The sequence below is a fragment of the Cyanistes caeruleus genome, chromosome 4 (genome assembly GCF_971803275.1).
Source record: "Cyanistes caeruleus chromosome 4, bCyaCae1.hap1.1, whole genome shotgun sequence".
Classification (NCBI taxonomy): Eukaryota; Metazoa; Chordata; class Aves; order Passeriformes; family Paridae; genus Cyanistes; species Cyanistes caeruleus.
The window spans coordinates 25,007,873-25,017,894 of record NC_141704.1 but is presented as its reverse complement, the minus strand read 5'-3'; the positions used below and the strand labels follow the sequence as shown (position 1 = coordinate 25,017,894).

At 35.7% G+C, this 10,022-nt stretch overlaps 1 long non-coding RNA gene across 3 annotated transcripts; it reads right to left on the bottom strand.

The window, feature by feature from the left end:
- Window positions 1-3,939: 3,939 nt before the first annotated feature.
- On the bottom strand, window positions 3,940-8,906 carry LOC147653491 (uncharacterized). 3 transcript variants are annotated; one of them, XR_015286264.1, is made up of 5 exons: window positions 8,853-8,891; window positions 6,776-6,818; window positions 6,515-6,669; window positions 6,203-6,364; window positions 3,940-5,687 (listed from the first exon to the last, which is right to left on the bottom strand). It is a non-coding gene; the product is annotated as an uncharacterized LOC147653491 (long non-coding RNA). The 3 variants fall into 3 exon arrangements; XR_015286263.1 differs by having other exon boundaries at window positions 4,561-5,687; window positions 6,515-6,662; window positions 8,853-8,906; XR_015286262.1 differs by lacking the exon at window positions 3,940-5,687 and adding an exon at window positions 8,063-8,203 and having other exon boundaries at window positions 5,919-6,364; window positions 6,515-6,662; window positions 8,853-8,906.
- Between the last annotated feature and the right edge of the window lie 1,116 nt (window positions 8,907-10,022).

Genomic DNA, 10,022 nt, shown 5'->3' with positions numbered 1-10,022 from the left:
CCTTAAATAACTTCACAGAAATATTTTGCAAAATAACACCAAGAAAGAAAAAAATTACACAGATGTCATATGCAGGTCCAATGCTATCTGCAGTCTTAGTTCTGGCTTAAGGCATGCAAGCTTGAGGAGTAATAAATTGCTTTTATGCTTAGGTAGTAATAACAGTGTCTTTATGAAAAGACTTTTTGTTTCTGTTCCTTAATTGAAAAGCAAAGAGAGGAAAGTGTTGTCACATTGTTGCTTTATTTTTGTGCTAAAACGTCACAATTTGTTTTTGGAAAATTCCGTCTTCCAAAGAAAAGTAAGGCTGACTGATTTGAAGTTATATAATTCTAAAAACATTGGCTGGAAATTCTTTTATGGGATTAATTTCACAAAACTATTGGAAGAAGATAATGACCTTTCTGGATAGCCTCAGACTGGGTCCAGACACACATGGGGTCTCTCCCATTCTTACTCCCAGGCTGGAAGACATTTCTTGTATCCCTGTGAGGGTTCCTAACCACCATCCTATAAGATACCTCTGGAAAGGCTATTCTTCAACAATTCTTTCACAATTATTTTGTGTCATATGGAAGAGTGAAGAGACTCATTTACCTCACCTATACACATTCATAAATAGTGTGCTTAGAGAAAGAGAGACTGCTCTGGCACTGTTTTAGCGCCCTTTCCTTTGCCTTTGTGCATCTGAAATAGAGACTGAATACAATGTACCTGTTTAACATTTTCCCTTCATAAACCAGAAGAGCACAGTAAAAAATTAAGTGTGATGCAGTTGATAGTCTGACTCCATTAATGAGAGACACTTTATTTCTAACAGCAATTATTTGAGAACTTTCTAGGCTACCAAAAATTCAATAGATGATGGATAATCACCAAGACTGTCTTTATGGGTATAATGTCTGTTCTTCTCACAAATGGTCTCTTACCTGGAAACCTTGCCATAAAAGTCCCCAGGGAAAAAGTTCACCCTCTTGGACTTGAAATACTGGACTACTGGTTTTCTAGAGTTTTCTAGAATTATGAGGGTATTATCTGACCTACTTATTGATGTCTTGGAGATCCCTGGATGACCAAATACTTTTCAAGGGAACACTGTACTTCAGTTTAAGAGGTACATAACTAGACAGTACATCATTAACTGAATCCAGGTCAGTGTCCTGGATTCAGGTGAACAAAGATATTCAAAAATCTCCTATTATAGGAATGTCATGGCTAAAAGCTATGTATCTTAAAATGAAGCGTTCACGTTTCACTATTAGGCCTTTTCCTTTTTAGTAGACCCCATCTTCAAGTTTTTTTAAAAATGGTAACATTTAAATGTCTATTAAGGTATCTCTAATTATAATGGAAGGCCTATAAAAATCCTTCTGACAGCCACATGAATAGCTAAACAATCATACTCAGTAAAATTGCAATGAATACTAAGTGAATTAATAATGAAGTGAAGCTTAGAAACATAACTGCAAACAAGGATGTTCATTTTAATTGACACTGGACCAAATAAAAATTTCTGGAGTAATTTTTCATAAAATCAATGGGCAATTTTGCTTTAAAATTATGATAAAAGCTGGGTCACAATACGTTCAATTTCTTATGCAAACACCTTAAACTGGAAACCCATGAAAACTTCTGTTTTAGAGGGAAGGATGTTGAAAGATCAGCACTTGGGGATGACTGTAGGAGATGTGTTTTCTCTACCTGCATGTCCAACAACGGTTCTCTCGAAGATTGTGTCTAGAGCAGAGAATTGAAAATATGTGATGAAAAACATACAGCGTGAAACATTAACTTAGCAATAAATAAAAGAGATGTTACTAACAAAATTTTGAAATGTAAAAAGAGAAATAAATTTATGAATAAACAAAGGGAATTAATGGGAGGCTATTTCTGCTTGTTGGAGATGCAGGGCTGTTGGTTTGGGTTTTATTTTTCTGGTTGTATTTTTTTAATAGGGTTCAGTACTCTAACTTTAGAAGTCATTGACAGAGCTATCTGCATAACCAAGAACAGTTTATATAGTTTATATTCCCTCTGTAATCAGTGTAAAGAAATACTAGTTTTATATGACTAATCTTCTCTCAAGACAGTTATAAAATTTGAGTGAAATTAATCACTCTCTAGACAATCTATTTCTCTCCATGAGCATACAAAGACTTCAGTTGCTCAAGTGGAGAATTCTCACAGCAAATGAGATGAATCCCACTGTCCATGAAAAAAAAAAAAAAATTTACATGACTAATATATGTGATACTTTTGGCACAGCCTGGTTAATTCTGACCTAAGAAGAATTTCTAGGAGAGCAGTGAGTCCTCCTGGACCTTAGCTAAGGATTGAATGGCAAGACCATGGGAAAGGATCCTGATTGCAGGGGGAAGACTCTTGTCTTATGACTCTTGTCTCTCTCTTCATGAGAGAATTTTTTTGAGCCTTCTGAGGTAAGAGGCACTTGATTCTTGTCTTTACTGAAACCAAACAGTTTGAGCCAACCATACATGAAATGTAATGGGAGAAGAGTTGTTATTTTAGTCTACACATTTCAGACTGTTCTGGTGTGTTTTCTGCTAGACTTCAACTTTGTCTAAATACAATTGAATTATTCGCATTGCTACTGAAATGTTAGGATATTATTATTATTCTAATGCCATTATTCACTCCAAAAGGCTGAGACAGGAATCTCTCTTTTAAGAATAACCACCTAAAAGTTAGGCATCTCTCCTGCTGTATGTCAACAGACATACTTCCCCTACCATAAATCAGATATTTAGATATCTAAATAATATAATGACGTAATGACTTGCTTTCCTAATGTTCCTGTCTCTCACCCAACAAAAATTCTGTAGGAGTTTCTGATCAGTATCTATTATAGGAATAATTTCTAGCTGCAATTAAATGAGAGGAATGTATCTTCCAAGGAACTTAATGAAAGCTAAGTTTGCAAAGGAAATTTTTTGAGGGTGCTTACTGCAGTCTTCAGAGCCTTCTACCCCTGATTCTCAATGCCTGCATGAAGGTCATTCCCAAAAGGTCTATTTTGGGCTGTGATATGAAGGACTCCATTAATTTTGTATTTACTGAATTTTTTTTTGTTATTAAGAATTTTTAGTGAATAATAGTAACATTTTTCTTAAGTATGTATTTGTTATTTTTAATATTGAGAACAAAAGTTAGTAAAAATATAGTAAGACCATCATTATTGCCAGTTTTAAAGGAAATATATGTGTTCAAGACATTGGTCATTTTTTAAAGGATCTGTAAATATTATGAATGATCAAATATGTATTCAGTAAAAGAAATCACTTTTTCTGAAGAAGGACTGCTAACCTAAACAGTGAACTGAAGAACAGATTAAAAAATGAACTTGGTTTTATCTTTATGTACATTATTGAATTTTGTCTATAGCTTTGCAGTAATTTAGGGAGTCCAATTAATTATGAAACCAGGACATTTATTTAGATATACTAAACATAACAGAAATAAAATAAGAAGCTGATTATTTGCATGCACAAATGCCAATTTCCACACTTAAATAAGAAATTTCAGTTTTTCTTAATATTGAAATAACTATATATTTTTAAGAATAACTTGTCCACAACATTTATCAGTGAAAGACAGTACTTGTTTCAATAATGACTGTCAACATTCATCCAAACACAATATGATTTCTTTTCAGTAGCTGCACAGCATTATATCAGAATTTAAAAATTATCTTTTATCCTAGTAGAAGTTATTCCACAGCTAAAATTCTCTATATCAAATGTTTGGCCAAAGACAGTTTTTACCAGGAAGTTTTAAGCAATTGGAAATTGAAGTTTACAGTGGAAGTTTCACTACTGACTTAGCGACAGAAACATGAAGAAGCTATTATAATTTAACATGTAGAATGAACCTCCATGTATCTGTGGCAAACACGGACTTTACTGCCTCAAGGGTTTGGCATTTTTAGATAAAAAAGAATCAATGTCATTATACACAGTCTCTCCAGAGCATCATAATTATTCTGCATGCATACAATATTTATTTAAAACTTAAAATTAAACTTCAAGAGGTGGTCATTTGAAAGCTGGCAGTCAATGAACGGATTCTGTCTTCATAAAAAAGAGAATATTTCTTCTAAAAGTTAAGAAGTAGATCAAAACGGTCTTTCCAGTAACTGACACTTTAGTCATACAGATGCTTTTTATGTGTCAGATTTATTAATAAAGAAGGTCCATGGGAATGAACAGAAGAAAATCTTGAGGATGTGACTGTCAGTTTTTGATATGTCAGGTATAATTTTGTAACTGTGATTTTTGGATAGCAGTACACACACAGCATTGTACTGATGTTTGTGTACTTCTTTGTACTATTTCATTTGTGATGACTGAGAAAGAAGATGAGGCGGAGATGTTTTGATACAGGATTGAAACTTGAAACTGCAGTCCTTCAATTTGAACAGCATTCCTTTTTCATCTTTCTTTTCATGTTACCTTTTTAACTTTTGCTACTGATGTGAAGAAAAAAAGAAAATTTGAAAAGATGCCAGGTGTTGGTTCTTATCTAGGTGAAAGATCACAGAAATTGACAAAAAAAGTATAGTTTTATTTTGTTATCATAACAGAATTATGAGACAGATCAAATAGTTGTCAACAACGAGTGTTTGTCCCCCAAAAGCCAACACAGAATAATTTAAGCTGTGATATCCCTTTTTATTGCTCACAGAAAATATGCACATTATTATAATTAGCTGAAAGATAGTATGCTGGTGCTGCTATTCTGCAAATAATAGCATCCTCTTTGTGTACACTGGTGGTGTCTTTAACTTACCAAAGTGCACACAGCACAGAACTGCAAAAAGAGTATCACAGTGCACCACCTGAAGAAAAGGAATAGTCTTTTCCCCCTTTTTTAATGCTATTCATCTTATAGTGCATGTTATGTTAGAAGAAGGAAGTGCAAAGTCCTTATTTTTCAACAAATTTCTGTTAGTTGGAAGTTTGATTTATTTTGATTGGAAAGTGCCTATAAACAATCTTTTTATTCATGGATTTATTAATACACATCAGGGATGCTGTTTCAGTACTGAACAGCAGTACTCTGGTTTCTGAAGTCAGGCATCTGCTTAAGGGTTTTATTGTTTAAACTCATAAACAGAAGCAAGGGCCAGCACTGCAGGAATTCTAGTGACCTGAAACCTGCTCCTTCATCTGTAAGCAGGAACAGCATGAGAACAAGAAAAGTTCCTCTCATTACCCAATAGATTACTATAATTAACGTTTGAATGCAGTGAAACTGTTCACTGTCATGCATCAAAACTGCTACTTCCTTTCATATTCCTTATGATTTAATTCTTAATGTTCTTATGTACCTTGTACAGAAGTTATTCCTTGTTTATTCCTTATGAGAATTTCTTTTCAGAAAAAGGTGACAAGTGCATTTTAGAGATGATTTTTTTTCCAATTTTATATGTTCTTAAGGCTCTTCCTGCTTAACCCTTAAACTTCACGGTTCATGGTTCTCCATGTGGTGCTGCTTCAAACACATCTACTTTTGTAAACATCAGTCAGAGCCCAGCTGCCCTGTATACTTGAGAAAAGTCAAAGTTCATTCGTTCATTTTTTCCTTCCTTCCTTTTTTGTGGGACACAGCAGTCTATTAATTCACTTCAGTCTTCTGACATACGAGGTATTGGTTCCTTTCATCTGTCTCTACAGCCAAACAAAGATAAACACAGAGGGTGTCTTGGAAATTTCTTAAAATTGCACCAGGCTACTGTCGTGTCTCCTCAGAATAATCTGTTTTTATAGGACTTGAACACTCAAAATACTAAGAAATAAGCTTGGATACAGACAACTTTTTTGTGTACAAAAACCTGAGGTGATAAAGTCTGATCAGCCAGTGACTAAGAGGAGCACCGTGAGCTCCCCACACAGCCTACAGAACTGATACAATGGATATTAAATAATGAGATTGAGCAGCACTTACAAATTGCAACACTTATAATAATTAAAAAAGAAACCACTCAGCCTTTGCATATGTGCAGGCTTTCCCCAGGCTCAATTCTTCACTCCTTTAATTTTTCCCTCTGGATCTACGGGTAGAGCTTGCCATTCACCAGGGAAATCTTCTGAGCCAGCTGCTCTTTTCCATGACTCCCCAAAGAGCCCATGGCCAATCCAAGCTGCTCTGCACTCCACACTCTTCCTCTGACGAAAGCACTTACTCATTCTTGAGTGCCTGCTTCTCATTTTTAGGAGCCCAAATTCCTTTTCCACTTTAGCCTTGAATCAATTTCAAGATGATTTAGTCTTGGCAGTGGTTTAGATGACTGAGTAAGGAAGTGCCCAATTTATGTTGTCACACACAAAATGAGTTTCTTTTGGCTCTGTGGAAAGCAAAGTCCCATCAGTTTTGGCTCTCTACTTGCTCCCTCTTCCTTCAGCTACTTAAAAATTTTCCTGGCTATCCATCCCATCTTGACTTCAGCTTCCTAGGCTGCCAGGGAGGGGAGGCTTTAGGTCATAGGCATACTCACCCTTTTACCAGGTGTGGGGGCTCACATTAAAGGAGGGTATCTGAAGTTGCAGATTCCTGTAACTCACTGATAGTAGGTAATACCTCTCCTGCTCTCTGGGTTTATAAAAGGTGGTTGCAGGGACTGCACAGTACGTCCCTAACAGCACCTATTTGCTTGAAAAAAAAGTTTAGAGGGTAAGAAGACAATAAAGCCGAAGGAGAAGGAAAACTCTTCATGGATCCAGCTCCTGCTGGGTCTTAGGTCACGATAGGTGGTCACCTGAAGTTTGCTTCTATGACATTTCCCATACAAATAAATGAAACTGAAAATAAGAAAATCAAAGTCTAAGAAAAAAAATGACAAAGATATATTGGAACAATTTTCAAACTGTTTTGGGTGTTTTAGAAAACATGAATTTCTTGGGAGGAATTCTGACCTACTCCTTGAATAAAACCAGAACTGCTTGCTCTAATTGCAATGTCGTCTTTAGAATATCTGCATCTGTGTGTCAGGGGAGTGTGTGTGTGTGTAACTGCAATCTTCCTGGCTCTGCCTTGCTGACATCCCTGCCAGTCAGCAGCTGCACATACCAGCCAGCCCTCTTTTGTGCCAATCTGGTGGTGAGTGGTGCAGAAACATTTTAATTAATGTTGAACTTCTTAAAGTTGAAGTGAAAACAATTACAGCTCAATTTTACTTTGCCTCCTTACTTTCATCACTTATATTCTCTCTTCCTCCTCCCTCTCCATTAGAGAGCTTCATTTCACAGACTGTGAATTATAATCTAATTATTATATTTTAAAAAGGCAGAAAAGGCATTGTTTCTTCATCTTTCAGTTAAAAAGCTCTGAAATAACAAAGTAAAAGCTCTTTCCTTCTTGAGTGCCAGGAGCATAGAGTCATTCCCATCACAGACATCTCATTCTTCCCCATCTGTGACTTTTTTTTTTCTTTCGTTTTTGTACAGAAGGGATTGCATCTTTCCCTGAACAACTGTTTGCACACCAGACTCAGAGAAAGTTCACAGTACACATCAGATGTACATTGGATATGTAAGTGAAGTGATCTGTAGCACAGCTAATTAGACCTAAATTCTTGATTTACTATTTATAAAACAAAATTGATTATTACTTCATCAACAACATTTAAAGCATCATTAAGAGAGGTCTGCTCCAGCAGCCTCAGGTTAAATTTTTTAACAAGCACTTTAGTTGCTAATCTGTGTTATTGCCAACATATGTAAACTTCCTAATGCTAATTGCATTCAGCTGTGAATCAAACAATGTCTAATTCTCTTCAGGATTAATTATGCACATGTGCTGCCTGCATTCCTAAACATGGTTCTCATAAATAATAAGAGATATATCTAGGCAGATGGGATTTTTCCAACTAAATGATCTGTTTATCATGAATAAAACAATTGACACATACTAGACTTCTAATGCAAAGTCACCACAACATTTCCATGTTTTTTAATCATAAATAATTGCTGCGACAGTTGTTTGTGTGAACATGTTTTTGTACAGCCAAGCACTAAGAAGCATGTCCTTCAGTAAGCACTCTTACCTTTGTGTGCACCTTTCTTTCTTCTTTCTTTTTCATCTTTTTTGATTTGAAGGTGCATAACAGAGTGGTTTATATCATGTGTTTGATGAATGAACTAAAAGTCTCCACTGAAAGCACAAGTTTTGTAAGCCCCAGGGAAATCTGGTTTAAGCACAGTGCAGGAAAAATTGCTAAAGTGTTATGTATTCTGCTTGTTTCAGGAAGAAGCAATGAGTTTCTGACATCCAGAGCCAACCTTGGCAGTATCTCTCTTTAGAATTTCTCTTTTATTAGTCTAAAAGGGCTGATAATTAACTGAATTTGTAAAATTAACTTGAAAAATACTTCCAATACTGAGTACATGGCAAGTAGAAATAACTATTTTAAAATGACACTTGACAGCAACAGAAGAAATTTTCCTCTAAAAATGGAAGACAAAGTTTTTCTATCGTTCCTTTTAATGAAGATATCTCCTTTAAAATTAAATTTAAAATCTAGCTGCAGGAAGCAACTCCATAGCATGTCTCCTCTCATACAACATAGATGTCTTGGTTTCCACTGAAAAGGACTTACATGGAAAATGCATCAGAATACCAAGAATTTGATACTAGTAGGGGCTTATAAAATTATACTGTTCAACTATATATTATTGTACCCATTATTTTCTGTCTTGCTGTGGAATGCTTTAATTATCCCTGATGGTTTAGGTTGATTCAAAATTTATATTGTGCCAGTATCTTTTATTTCTCTTTTTTTCTCCTAAAACAAAACTAAAATAGCATGGTATTAAAGAAAAGTAATAGACTAATACCTTAAGTGTCTGAAGTCTTTCAGTTGCACAATAGGTGGAACACACTTAACCCCTGGCAATATGCCCTTAAGCTTCTTTTTCAGGTGCCAGTTGTTGATGTGAGGAAGTGGTTGAGCACCTGTGCCTCATTTAGCTCATCATTTCTCAGCTGAGTCCAGTAAGAGAGGTTATCGACTGCTATAATGGTTTTTATAAGAGCACCTGTCCACCAGTCACTATACCTAGATCATCAGCTAATTTCATAAGACCATCAAAAACTCAGTTGGTTATCAGTGATGACCTTTGCTGAATTTCAGCTGGTGACATTGAGATGAAAAGCTATGCTTTCTATTACTAGTCAGCGAGTCAGCCTGCCCTTGGCTCAGTTTGGGCAAGATAAAACTTGATGAAGCTATGGCTTATCTGTGTTAAAGTGAGATTCTAATGTGACAAAATGCTTGATAATCTGGAAAACACATTTTAAATAGCTTGAACAGATTTATTACAAAAGGAGACATTTTCTGATCTTTGAAATCAGATAGTTCACGGTAATAGAATGTAGCTAAAAGAATAAAAGCAACTGGAGAGCTGAGAGAACTGAAGCATCCAACTGTTTCTCAGCAGTGGAGACTGCAGAAAATATGTTTAACAGTGTAGGGTGCTGTTCCAGAGAGTGAGAGACAAGAGCATGTGGGTAGAATGCTACCATTGGGTGAGAATACAATTTTCAGGGTAGCTATTTCTTATTTGTATTTTTATACAAAGCCTAGGAGTTGTGCTCATTTAAGTTATCTGAAAACAGCTCAGATAATCATTTACAAAAGAAAAATGCCTTTCAAGAGTTGAAAGAAGTTGCTTGCAGTTCTGTAATTTAAAAATTAACTAAATCACTTTGCCACTAAATGAACCAGATGGTACATCTGAAAGGTCTTGCATCCCTGAAGATATTTGAGTTGTTGGACCTCCTTAGCACTGGGCTGCTTCTCAGCCTGTAGTCCCCTCACAGGCAGACTGGCTGCAGCTTCTTTTATTATTTTGGATACGGAAATTTGGCCCCAGACAGCATGAGTGACATCCTTACAATGAACAAAGGTGAAGTAAAGAGAAGAGATAAAGTGTTGTATGGGGGAAAGCACTAACTTGTTTGTCAGTCAATTATAAGACCTATCCACCTTTTCCGCTCAATTCCAT